Genomic DNA, 13,651 nt, shown 5'->3' with positions numbered 1-13,651 from the left:
TATCAGCGATTTTTAACTCTAAAATTGATGCAACTTGTTTTGTTCCAACATTCTGTTTTGTTCTAATCATTTAAAAAAGAAAATCAAAACTATTTTGCATACATATCTGTAAGAATAGACTATTAAATGTATTTTTGAGTTTAGACCAAAACTATTAAGCCCAACGTAACAAAAAAAATAATAAAAATCATATGATCGCGTTAGTTGTTTTTCCTTGTAAAACAATAGAAGTATTTTCGTACAAAAAAAAAAATCCCATGATATTTGGCAATAAAAATGTTAACACTCGTTTCCTGGAGCTATTGGAAAATCTTCACGTGAGGTTATAATGTCACAAGTAATAAAAAGTTACTCCTTGTTGTGTAAGTTTATCGTTTATCTTACAACGTGGTAAGCAATTTAGAACAAAAATTAATATAACCCTATGACAGTATGACGTCAAAAGGCAATTTTTTATAAATATCATTTCTAATAAATAAATAAAGGAATATTTTCCTTAAAGAAAGGGAATTTTAGTGGCTTTATTAAAAAAGAAGGTAGCTCCATTTTTATGTATTTCATACTTACTGGTTCAATACTTTTGTTGTTAGCAAATTTCTTTTCACGGATAAGAGAAAATAAGGAACTCATTTAAACCGATTGATAACGGAGTCCATTTTTTCCGTTAAAAAATTACTGTAATACATAATTATATAATTAGTGAGAGTTGTTTAATGCGCATACTGTTAGAAATGTTGGGATGCTCTAAACCAATTATATTATATAATTTTGAATAATATAATAATGAATAATATAATTATGAATAATAATAATTATTTAGATTTTCTTCGTTCCAAACCTCATATGATGCTGAGTTAAACTATTTTTGTATTTTTAATGCTTACTGACTGGTTCAATATTTTTGTTGTTTGTAAATTTCTTCGGATAAAAAAGGACAAATAAGGAATTTACTTAAACTGATTGATATTGGAGTCCATTTTTTTCGTTAAAAAATTACTGTAAAATAGTGAAAGTTGTTTAATGCGTATACTGTTAAAAATGTCAGTATGCGTCAAACCAGTAATATTGCATAATTATATAATTATGAATAATGTATTTATGAATAATAATAATTATTTAGACTTTCTACATTCCGAACTGCTGAGTTGAACTATTTTTGTATTTTTAATGCTTACTGACAGGTTCAATATTTTTGTTGTTTGTAAATTTCTTCGGATAAAAAAAGGACAAATAAGGAATTTACTTAAACTGATTGCTATTGGAATCCATTTTTTTCGTTAAAAAATTACTGCAAAATAGTGAAAGTTGTTTAATGCGTATACTGTTAAAAATGTCAGTATGCGTCAAACCAGTAATATTGCATAATTATATAATTATAAATAATATATTTATGACTAATAATAATTATTTAGACTTTCTACATTCCGAACTGTTGAGTTGAACTATTTTTTATAGATTTCTTACTTACTGGTTGAATACTTTTGTTGCTTGTAAATTTCTTTGAGTAAAAAAGAGCTAATATGCGATTTACTTAAATCAATTGCAAATGTAGTTTTTTTTGTTAGTAAATTTAGTGTAAATTAGAGAATGTTGATTAATGCGCATGTTAGATATGTTACAATGCGTAGAACTGTATTGTTATTTAGATTTTCTACTTTCCAAACTTTATATGAAGCTGAGTTGTAATATTTTTTATAAATTTCTTACTTACTGGTTCGATACTTTAGTTGCTTGTAAATTTCTTTGAATAAAAAAGAGCAAATGAACGATTTATTTAAAACGAATGCTAATATAATTAATTTCTTTTCTTTAAAAATCTAACTTCTTTATGAAACTAGAACTAATTTCATTATAAAAATATCCTTTTCTGATATATTTAAGAAGATGTACTTGAAATATAAATACATCAAAAACTTTAGTTTTCGAAATGTGCGAGTATCGTCACATACCAATTAGTTGAATGTGTAACTTGGACGTGAACTTGAGTGCCGAATACCTACATTTTTAACATTAAATTATTTTCTTGCAAATAATGCCATGCCTTAATAGTGAACCAGAAAAAAAATACCACCACTTAGAAAAATAGCAATAAAACGATGTACATTATTAGAAGTATACGAAAAAGAGCGATGTATAATTCTTACATATTGGGTTGTTCGGAAAGTAATTCCTTTTTTTGGGAGGAAAATGAAAGAAAATTTTCGCATTATGAATAAATAATTTATTAAATTATTTTTTGACCATTCTGGTCCAACACCTTTTGTCATCTTTCTAGTAGTGGCATGATTCCACGCTCATAAAATTTTGGTCTTTACTGGCAAAAAACTAATCCAGGTAATTTTTGACCTCTTTATTTGAAGTAAAGGTTTTACAGTCCAAAAATTTTGTAGTCACCGGAACAAGTAATAACCCGAAGGTGCCAGATCTGGAGAATATGCTGGGTGTGGTAGTGTATCCCATTCAAGCTGTAAAAGCTTTTGGCGAGTGACCAAAATTGTATGAGTTCTCGCATTATCTTGGTGGAACACTATACCTTTTCTGTTGATTAATTTTGGCCTTTTCTGTTGAAGAGCATCATTCAGTTTGCCCAGCTGACGACAGTGGACTTCCGAATTAAATGTTGTGTTATCCGGTAAAAGCTAAAAAAAACTATTCATTTAAAATCCAACCAAACAGACAGCATCACCTGTTTTTGGTGGATATTGGCTTTCGAAATGCTTTGAGCCGATTCATCGCTTTTGCTCCATGATCTCTTGCGTTTGACATTGTTCTAGACAACCCATTTTTCGTCCCCAGTAATGATACTCTTCGAAAATGAATCATTTTCGTGACGTTTGAGAAGCGACTCTCCGACGTCAACGCGACGACACAAATTTCTCTTCGTGAGAACAAGAGGAACCTATATATCGAGCTTCGAGGTTAGACCCAGACCTTTTAAGTGGTCGTAAACAGTTGAATTCGATAAATTTAACCTCTCACCGATCTCACGTGTGGTTATTCGCCGATTTGCTACAACTAATGCCTTTATCGTGTCTTTATCAGCTTCAGCGGGCCTTTCAGAACGTGGTGTATCTTCGACATCAAAATTGCCGGATCGAAATTTTGCAAGCCAATTCTGGCACTGGCGTACTGTCAACACATCTTATTCATACACATCGATAAATTTCTTTCTGGCAAGAGCAGTATTTTTACCCTTTCTATAGCAAAAGCGTAAAATATGACGAAAATGCTGTTTATGGCTCACCATATTTAAAAGGGCACCAGCCAAAAACTACTGCGTATAATTAATTGAACTTTTTCAATCACAAGCCTTACTATATCAGCTCTCAAAACATATAATGATAATGCGGCTTAAATGCGAAGTTGGGATTGAAAAAATACAATTAAATCCTCTGCCGGAAAAACGAAATTACTTTCCGAACAACCCGATAATTATATAATTCTTAGTTTTCTTATATAAAATTATTTTAAGAATAATTTTGTGTGAGAATATAATTTAGTATTATTCTTGGTATAATATTTTTCTTAGTATAATAATAACTTATTATTGTTCTTATAATAAAATTATTTTTAAAATCATTTTTATGCACCACTAAGTTCTATCGCTATTTTCTATGTGTTGGTTCCGATATTTTTTATTGTTTAAAATTAAGGCACGGTATGATTTCTAGGAAAATAAGGAAATGTTAAAAATGTAGGTAATCGGCGCTCAAGCATATGGAATTTTTATCTAATTGGCATGTGACGGTTTCCGCGCATTTCGGATAAAGCTTTTGCTCTATCTATGTTTCAAAATTATTATGTGTAGAATAGAGCGGTGGTGGATCAGGAGATAGAGTAATAATCAACTTCCAATAAGGGGAACCGGGTTCAAATCCCAGCAATGGCTAGTCGATAGGAAATCGAATTCCGCATCCAGCTCGTTCCTACCACAGTGCTGACGTAAAATATCCTCAGTAGTAGATGAATCACGGGTTAAAGTGCCCTTGTCATCAGACTAACCATTGGAAGTTTCCGTGGTTTTCCTCTTCATGTAACGCAAATGCGATTTAGTTCCATCAAAAAGTCCTCCACAAAAGCGAATTTCTCTTAATATTTAACCCAGGAGTTTCCTTCTCTTCCGGATCAGGTTCAAAATTACAAAGCTACGGAATTGAACATTGGTAGTCGTAAACCCGAATTTGGATCAGCTGTCCAAAAATGGTTTCAAAATAAAATATATAATAATAACAACTTGTTAAATAGTTTAAAAAATGCAGTATTAAAAATTAAATTAAAATATCTTAATTCATTACTATTACAGCAACTCATACTTAATTAATAATACAAATTTAAAGTTGAAGTCAAAGGTGAAACAGAAATTGGGAGAATTATTTTAATTCATATTCCTCTCAATCAGAATATTTTTATGGCTTTAAGATATTCAAATTTTAATTATATAGAAAAATAAAGGAAGTTCTATGAATATTACCGCTTGATATTCTAGTTCAAAATTAAAATTTTCAAATGCTAAATTTACAAATCGAGAATTTAAGTGCAGCGAAACTTAAACTTATAAGTGTTCCTAAATATTTTATTTGACCTTTGATAATTACTGAATGAAAAATATTTTGGTAATACTTGAAAATACCATTCACTTTATTTTACATTTTTATTATATATTTGGTTTTTGAGAAGAAGAATTTTCCTTCAGTGATTCTTTTTAAGTACATAATTTGTACGAGCGTGTTAATTAATCGTCTTTAACTGTTAACGGGTTAGGTAGTTGAACTGTTGAAGACTAGAAAGTGTTGAAGGGCCATCGAAAATCGGAATCTGGATATAAGAAAACCGATTGAAGTGTTTATCTAGACATACTTGCAATTCTGATACTTTTAGCTACATTTGAAGCGAATCTGAAGCAAATCAATATTTCAAGAATGTTTTCAAAAGAGATAAGTTCTTATTTTTCTTGATGGTAAAATAAAAATACTCAACACATTAAGTACTAAAGATTAAACATTTCTTCGTTATGTTCTATAATAATTACTTTTGAAACTTGATATATTTTTTGTCTTGTTTTGGGTCTTATTTAGATAGAAAAGTGAGTTTTTTGGAATATTATAAGGACTACGTAGAAAAACACGTTGTTTATTTGTGCTTCTAAAATTGTTTCGACTTCATTTAATAATAATATTTTATGAATTGCGTAATAGTTCCATTTCCATTTTTCTCGCGAATATCATAAATACAATGCATAGAACCGCGATGGCTCAGGGGATAGAGCATTTGCCTTCCAATGAGGTGAACCGGGGTTCGACCCCGGCGATGGCTGGTCGATGCGAATTCCGCATCCGTCTTGCACCGACCACAGTGCTGATGTGAAATATCCTCAGTGATAGACGGATCATGGGTTAGAGTCCCCTTGCCGTCAGGCTTACCATGGGAGGTTCTCGTGGTTTGCCTTTCCATGCAACGCAAATGCGGGTTAGCTCATTCAAAAAGTCCTCCACGAAGGCAAATTTCTCCCAATACTTGATTCAGGAGTTCTCTTGTCTTCTGGATTGGGTTCAAAATTACAAGGTTACGGAGTTGAGCATTAGTAGTCGTAAACCTAAAAATTGGGTCGGCTGTTCAACGACGGTTATAAAATAAAGTACAGTGCATAAAAAAATAGACCGCTTTGAATAATTCTTGACCGAGTGATCGGATCTTCACTTTCAAGGAAGTATTTTTAAAATGCGATTTCTCAGGATTCTGTGATTTTACCAATTTCTCTCAAATTCTGTATTTTGCCATGAAAAATGACATACTTTAAAATAGTGTCAGAAACTGTATATCTTACAATTACTTTTTTTTCATCTAATATATTAAATAAAATAATAATAATGCTAACTATTTGCTAAAAATCACTTTTTGCATGGAATTATCTTTCGATAAATAAATTTTATAATTGTGTGGAAATTTTTTCCAATTCGCTAAAAAAATTCTCGAGACATGGTGAAGTTCACAAAAAATTATAATTAACATTAAGGGATTTTAACGTTGTAGCACTCTTCTGCCCAAAATATTGGAACCCTATCCCACAGATTGTTACTACCACTCATATTTTGGGGATCAGAAATCCGTATCCGTCGAAAAAAAAGGTATGTTTATTCAGAGAAAGTATGGTTTTGTGTCTGATTTCGTAATTTAAAATTATCGTCTTCCCTCACTATTTAATTAGCGTATATTTTCCTATAACATTCATGCTGCGTGTGGCTGAGTATTACCTTGTTGAAAAAGGACTCCAGGGAGTCCAACCACGAATGTCACAAACGTACCGCTGGGCTGTCATGGAAAATATCAGGGATGATTGTGTGCCGCATGCGATATCTACGCTTACCATGACAGCAGCTGTAAGAACACTGCGCTGCTGTACAGCGTAGCAAGAATTGGGGTGTTCGCAATGGAGCCTCCACACTCACACGCGATAGTCTTGACTGCCTAAATGAAATATGAATTCATCACTGAACTCATCCTGGTTCCAGTCCGTTGCAGTCCAATCCCATCGAGAGCGACGCCACTTCAAACGGTGGCAACGATGGATGGGTGTTAATCCTGCCAGCGCTGTACAGCAGAACACCACCTCTTTAGTTGGCGTGACGGTATGGGGTACCATTGGGGACATACGACGGTATGGGGATACACGATCACTCCTAATATTGGTACAAGGCGTAATGACTGCTCAACGGTACGTTAATAACATCCTTTAACCACATGTGTTAACACTCACTGCCAGGCTCGAAGGAATCATTTTTGAACAAGGTAATGTGGATGAGCCGTGATGCGCCTGGGAATAGAGCATTCACCTTCATATGAGGTGAGCCGTGTTCGAAACCCAGAGATGACTGGTCGATGCGAATTCCGCATCTGGCTTACGCCGACCACAGAGCTAAAGCAAAATGTCCTCAGTGGTAGACTGATCATGGGTAAGAGTCCTCATGTCAAGCAAACTTTGAAAGGTTTTCGTGGTTTTCTTCTCCATGTAACGCAAATGTGGGTTAGCTCCATCAGAAAAGTCCTCCACGAAGGCAAATTTCTCCCAATACTTGATCCAGGAGTTCCCTAGTCTTCTGGATTGGGCTCAAATTTATAAGGCCACGAAGTTGAGCATTAATAGCCGTAAAAAACATCTTATATTTAACCATGTGAAATTGTTTCCTTTTATTAACTTTGCACCCCTACTGAAGATGCGACATCAATATCTCTTCTGATTGATACTGTTTATTTTCGCTATAATTATTGTTTGTTTTTAGTTCATTTCTATGTTCATTTAGTTATGTTTTTAGTTCATTCTGTTTGTTTTTAGTTCATTTCTAAGTAACGCTGTTTTCTGGATTTCGTATTTAATATTCTACCTATTTGTTAAAACTCTAATTTGAAAATTTTGAATATGTTTTCTTATGTGATTGAACTGTTGCGCGCACTTAAAACTTTCGGAGTGTCCCCGGAAGCCCCCTTACAGGGGCGGGGTGAGGTTAAGTTACTTATTAGTAATCGTAAAATCAAAAAATTTGGTCTGCCATTCAACGACGGTTGTAAAATAAAATCAAAAAATTTAAAAAAGAAAATTTTTTTTATTATAAATTTTTTTGCTATAACTTTGTTAATATTCAACGGAGTCGAAGGAAATTTTTTGGAGCAGTTTAAAATTAATTATACGATTCTCTATAAGATAAAGAAAATTGCGATCGCCGCAAGGGGATCACAAGTCACCCATTGGCAAAATGGTTGTTGTCTAATTTTTTTTTTTTGAAAAAGAAACTTTATTGTGTTTTCATCTAGGACATCTTTAACTGTTAATCCTGAACTGTTCGGTACACAGTTTCGCAGGCATATTTAAATGCAGCTCAAACACATTCTGTGTAAATTCTTTTGATGACTGAATAGACATTGAGCAGACAATCGAGATCAATATTAACATTTTCGGATTGGTACAATGGTATTTGATGGAGATTGTAAGCAGCATCATACACCCGTTTCGGGTTCACAAGTTCATTCATGAAATATGATTTGAAAGCTAGGCCTTTTTTCAATTTTACATGATTAGTGAATAAGTTATTTATATTGCGTGGAAGACAGTCTACGGTCTTGTGCAAGTTATTGGGTACGGTGACAATGGATTCTTTTATTCCTAACTGGTGATCAACACACAGTTCTTGTATTTGCATGAAAGTGGTTCGGAGAGTCACCATTCGCTCTTCGTTAGGGTTCAGTTCTCTCAACCACTTTGGTACTTTTGTGAGGGACGGCCTTCATGCTTGCGTTTGCGAACGGAATCCTTTCGTTTTTCTGTTTTGTGTGTAAACCTTAAGGTACTCGCGTCTACGCTCTTTGACTTTTTCAGTAAGTTTAGGCCTTGGCATCGTTTTTTTTCTCGCTTCCACTCTAACTTTCGGGACCGTGTCAATCAGTTTGGACCCTCTTTATTTATGATACTCGCCTGAATTAGCATTAAAAACGATCCAGTTTGAACTGTAGGTTGGAATTTCTGATTCTTAATTAAAGCAATAAAAACAAAAATATCGTTCAAATGATGAAATTCTCTTTTATTCACAACCCAAGAAGTCTCTCTCTGGGATCTCTCTGGTCTCATATCTCAAGAATAAACTCACCAACTTAATGCATAACAAAATTAAAAGTGAAAAAAAAAATTCTAAAAAAATTATCAAACAGCAGCGGTTACCATAGCAACACATGCACACTGTTTACTATTACTCTTGATTATTGTAGTGGAAAAGTGAGGACGCCATAAAACCCAAACCAAGATCCATTTCGCCAATGGGTAATAAACCAAAGTAATGCCCGTCCACACACAGTACACACACTCTCCCCTGGCCTGCACGATTGCCAGATTTGTCACCGGATGAGCATATCTTGGACAACTTGGGAAAGAAACTTGGACAGTCTCCGAGTTTAGTCGATTTAACGGCGTTTTTACAGCAATTGTGAAACGAGATGTAGGACATTATAAGGAACTTGGACACCTCAATGCTCAACAAAACCATATCCTGCAATCGTGCAAGAGGTGGTCAAAGGGGGTACTAAAACGTCCATTCATTTGTATTTTTCCTTCAAGAAATGATAATTTTGTTTTGATTTTTTAATTACTCACTTATATTAACGTTGTACTTCATAAAATAGTTATTGTATTAATATATTTTTTGCCACCCTCTGACACGAATGCGTACTCTAATGTCACCATCCGACGCATCTATGGCGTCTATTATACAACCTTTAAAAAAATTTTATCATTTGTTATTTTTTGCTTATTCCTGCACCTCTTCATAAGATTACATTCGCCATAATCTGAGTTAGAAGTTAAACTTACAAAAAAAAAATGATTAACTATGCATATAGTATAGTTTAAAATGTGACATTTAGAGCTTGCTATAATTTTTCGATTGTTCAATAGATAACTTCAATTCTATTTCAATCATTTTTGTTGAATTTCCATTGCTTGAATTTGTAGAGGTTTGCTTTAAAATCGTAAGTATCAATAAAAGAAACACATGGTTTCATATATCTTTCAAAATAAAAATTTGGTGAAATCATCACCATATATCTTTGCATTATTAACGTTGATTTTATTTGTGATAACCTAACAGATGAAACCAAAGCTAAGTGACACTGAGGAACATATTTTTATGCTGCGTGAGATTTTTTTTAAACGGATATTGGCTATTTTTCACGTCGCTAATTTAAAATCTGCAATTGGTTTCCGACTGCAACCGTCAGTATTTTAAATGTCATTCAATCTATTTTTTGTCGAAATGTTCAAGTTTAAAAACGTTATATAACAAAGAGGCCACATAAATGTTGCGAAAACTCTTAGGGGAGCTAGGGCATGTCATCAGGATTGAAATTGCCCACAAACCCATATCTGAAAATGTCATCATAAGCCGCTAGGTGCGCTTTCTTAATATGAACTGTTTCTCTCTGCGCTTCTGAACAGATCATAACAAGGAAGCGCCTCTAGTTGAAACAAAACTAATTTTAGATTTGAAATTATCCCTATATCCGAATTATGCAAATGAATCGAAAATTTGCTCCTCAGTATAATTTATAAGGACATGCGATAAAACTAATAGTCGATTGATTACAGTAGCAAACTTGCAAAGCGCCTCATAATTAATACTTATGAAATATTATGGAAAACTCTTTCTTTCGGATGTAGCGTGCAAACCGAGGGTTGGGGTAGTTCAAAAGTAGACAGGTAGATCAGCAGTGTCTTCGAATGTGTTTATCTTGTTCGTTCATCAGGAGTTGGCACTTGGCTCCACCTCCTCGGACGAAGAGTTCATTTAAGGACGGGGAGTATAGGGAGAAACGTCTCCGCACTTGAAATTGAGATAACCCTTACTGCTCGCCAAACGTAAACAGGGAATTCTTTTTCAGTCACTTACTTCGTTTTATCGTCTGCTATTATATCTTTCGTTACTCTAGCTAATTAAATATATTGCAGCAAAATGTCTTAAAAAGGATATACTATTCACTCAAGAGAAAGAAATGTCATTAAATTTATGAAATATTGTTAAAAAATGCACATAAAAATTTCAAAATAAATATTTTTGACGTACGATCGCCAAATAGCAACCTTGTTCAGGATTGTTCACATCCTTCTCCCCAAAATAGCGAAATAGTATCGTCGGATACCACGTGATGAAGGCGGAGCCAAGTGCAAACTCCTGGTAAACGAACTATACCAAATTTGATATGAATAGGTTTAGAACTGTACACGATACTTCAACACATATTAAAATGCTTCATTTTATATAGATATTAAAAATCAAGTTTTAAAAAAAAACTTGACGCATTAAGTGTCACAATTCAATATTTTGAAAGAGAGAAAAATCTTTTTTAGCTTTGTTTTATTAAGTGTAAAGATGTACTTATGATTTGATCTGAAATCAGTTCATTCGAGAGAAAGCTCATACGTAGTACAAAATAGAAAGATGAGGCACTCTAGCCCTCTCGAAACAAATAAACGTGTGTTGGTTGATTTTAATCCATTCTTTGTTGTTCTAGACATTAATATTGATCAGTATGGTTTAAAAAACGTTTTTGTTTGCATTCTCCTTTAATTATTAAGGTTTGACTTTTCATATACACAGTTTTGAGACTGCATATTTGAAAAATGCAAGCCTAGCACAAATAAATGAATTGAATTTCAAATATTATGTATTGATCTATTATTTGGTTAGTCTATTATAAGATATATTGCGGAATATTATTAGTGGATTTTTTATTGCAAAAAGTAGAAATGCTATGGGAGAATAGTATTATTCTAATAAGGCTTTTTTTCTTTAGTATTTGTCTATTATTAGGTACAAATCTTATTACATATTAGTTTATTATAATGGTTAGTAAATTATTAGATATATTTAGAAATATCTTAGTGTAGTATTAGTCTATTTCAGATTGAAATAAAAAAGAAGAAAAATATTAACCTTGTGCACTCAAAGGTATTTTTGTATAATTTGACATTTAAATAAATAAAGATTTTTCCTCATCAAATTTTTGCATCTTTAGATTTTCCCTGGATAAAATGATAGAAATTAATATATAGTTATATTCAAATTTAATTTTTCAAAACAATAAATTCCATAATATACAAACTAGTGCTCTTTTTCATATAGACAATTATCACTGTCATCACTAAAAATACATTACAAATACCTATGCAAAATTTTAAATTATAAAAAAAAAATTTAAGATCAATAATTATATTATTTCCAGTAAACATACCTTTTACACTTCTTTTATCGTAGAGAAAAACAATATAAAAATGATAACTCATAAAACTTTTTTATTAATTATTTTTCAAACAATCAAATTTACCCTATTTACTCAGTTACAACTCATATTAAAAAAGTTTCATTCTCTAACGACGTACGGGTGATATTGGTCATAAAAATCTTATTACAAAATTATGCATGTATTTATGTCAGCTTTATCTTACTTTCTTGAAAGACTTTCTGTGTACAAGATGCAAAGATTATTCAGTGATAATACTTCGTAAGAAAAGGTTAGTTACCCGAAGTGCACTGAACTTTTATAAATGAAGGGAATTGGAATTTTGATACTGACCGAGCACCCAAAAAACATTAAAAAATAATACACGTGGCTTATGGGTACGAATAAGTTATTTCTTGAAAGTATATATATATATATATATATATATCTTACCCGTGATTTTCTTTTAATGCCTCTCATGATAAATTTATTTTGTATCTCACATAAAAAATTTATAATGTCTTACAGAATTTTACATAATTACTTGAGAGTTTTCATATATAACTAACATATAGGAGTTTCATATAGTGTCTTACGTTAAGATTTTATGTACTGTCTTACAAAAAGTCTTTTAGTAACTTGCGTAAGAATTTTAATTCATGTCTTATTTTGAACTTTAATTCTATGTCTGACATAAGATACTCATTTTAAGTCAACCTTCAGAGTTTTAGTCGATGTTTCACTTTTAAATTTAATTTGAAGTGCTTTTTTAATTTCCAATGCCCACCCGTGTTAACATTTCGTCAATTCAGATACTTACAAGGCAGATTTGTTGGCCAGTCTTTCAGGGGCACCATATTAGGTGGACCAACGTTGCTCTCTCAGTGAAAACAGATAGTACTGAGAATGAAAGAGCATCTATATCATGCCCGGGATTCGAACCCCTAACTTTTCTGATGCAATGCCCGTTCCCTGACCCCTGCACAGTCCGGTTGTCATTTCATTTGAAGTCTGGCATAAGAATTTTATTTGATGTCTAGCATACAAATTATATTCAATGTTTTACTTGGAAATTCTATTACGTGTCTGTCATAAAAGTTTTATTTGATGGCTGACATTAGAATTGCATCCAACGTAGGATCTTATCCAGCGTCTTACATCACGATTTTATCCAATCTTTACAGAATTTTATGCAGCGTCTTAAGGTAGCATTTTATTCTGTCTGATGTTAGAATTTTATTCTGTGTTTTAAGTAAAGATTTCACGACTGTTATATAAAATGCCATGTATCTTGTATAAGAATTTTTTCTAATGCCTTATTTGGGAATTTTATTCTTTGTCTGACTTAAGAATTTAATTTGACGTCTGACATAAAAATTTTATGGAACGTAATTTGCAGGCATTTTTATCCTAAGCCTTAAAGAATTTTATAAAATGTCTAAAATCCGAATTTTATCTTATACATTATGTGATATTATGAGACATTTATAAGACTTTTTACATGAAAACTTAATTTTATGCCTGACATAACATTTTCATTTGATGTTTTCTATAAGAATTTTATTTAATGTCTTACTTGAGAATTTCTCATTTGATTTCTGACGTAAAAATTCTATTCAATGCCTTACTTAAAAATTCTATTCTTTGTCTATCATAAGAATTTTATTTGATCACTGACATAAAAATTTCATCTAATGTATTGCTTCGCGATTTTATATCATGTTTTAATGAGTATTTTTTCCGTCCGACGCTAGAGTTTCATACACTGTCACTACAAAATATTCATACAATACTCTTATGCAAAATGCCGTGCATTATCTTGCAGAAGAATTTTATTTAATGCCTTTCTTGGAAGAAATTTTTCTCTGTGTCTGACTGTATGTATATATATATA

The sequence above is a fragment of the Parasteatoda tepidariorum genome, chromosome 7 (genome assembly GCF_043381705.1).
Source record: "Parasteatoda tepidariorum isolate YZ-2023 chromosome 7, CAS_Ptep_4.0, whole genome shotgun sequence".
Classification (NCBI taxonomy): Eukaryota; Metazoa; Arthropoda; class Arachnida; order Araneae; family Theridiidae; genus Parasteatoda; species Parasteatoda tepidariorum.
This window is presented reverse-complemented; position numbering follows the sequence as displayed.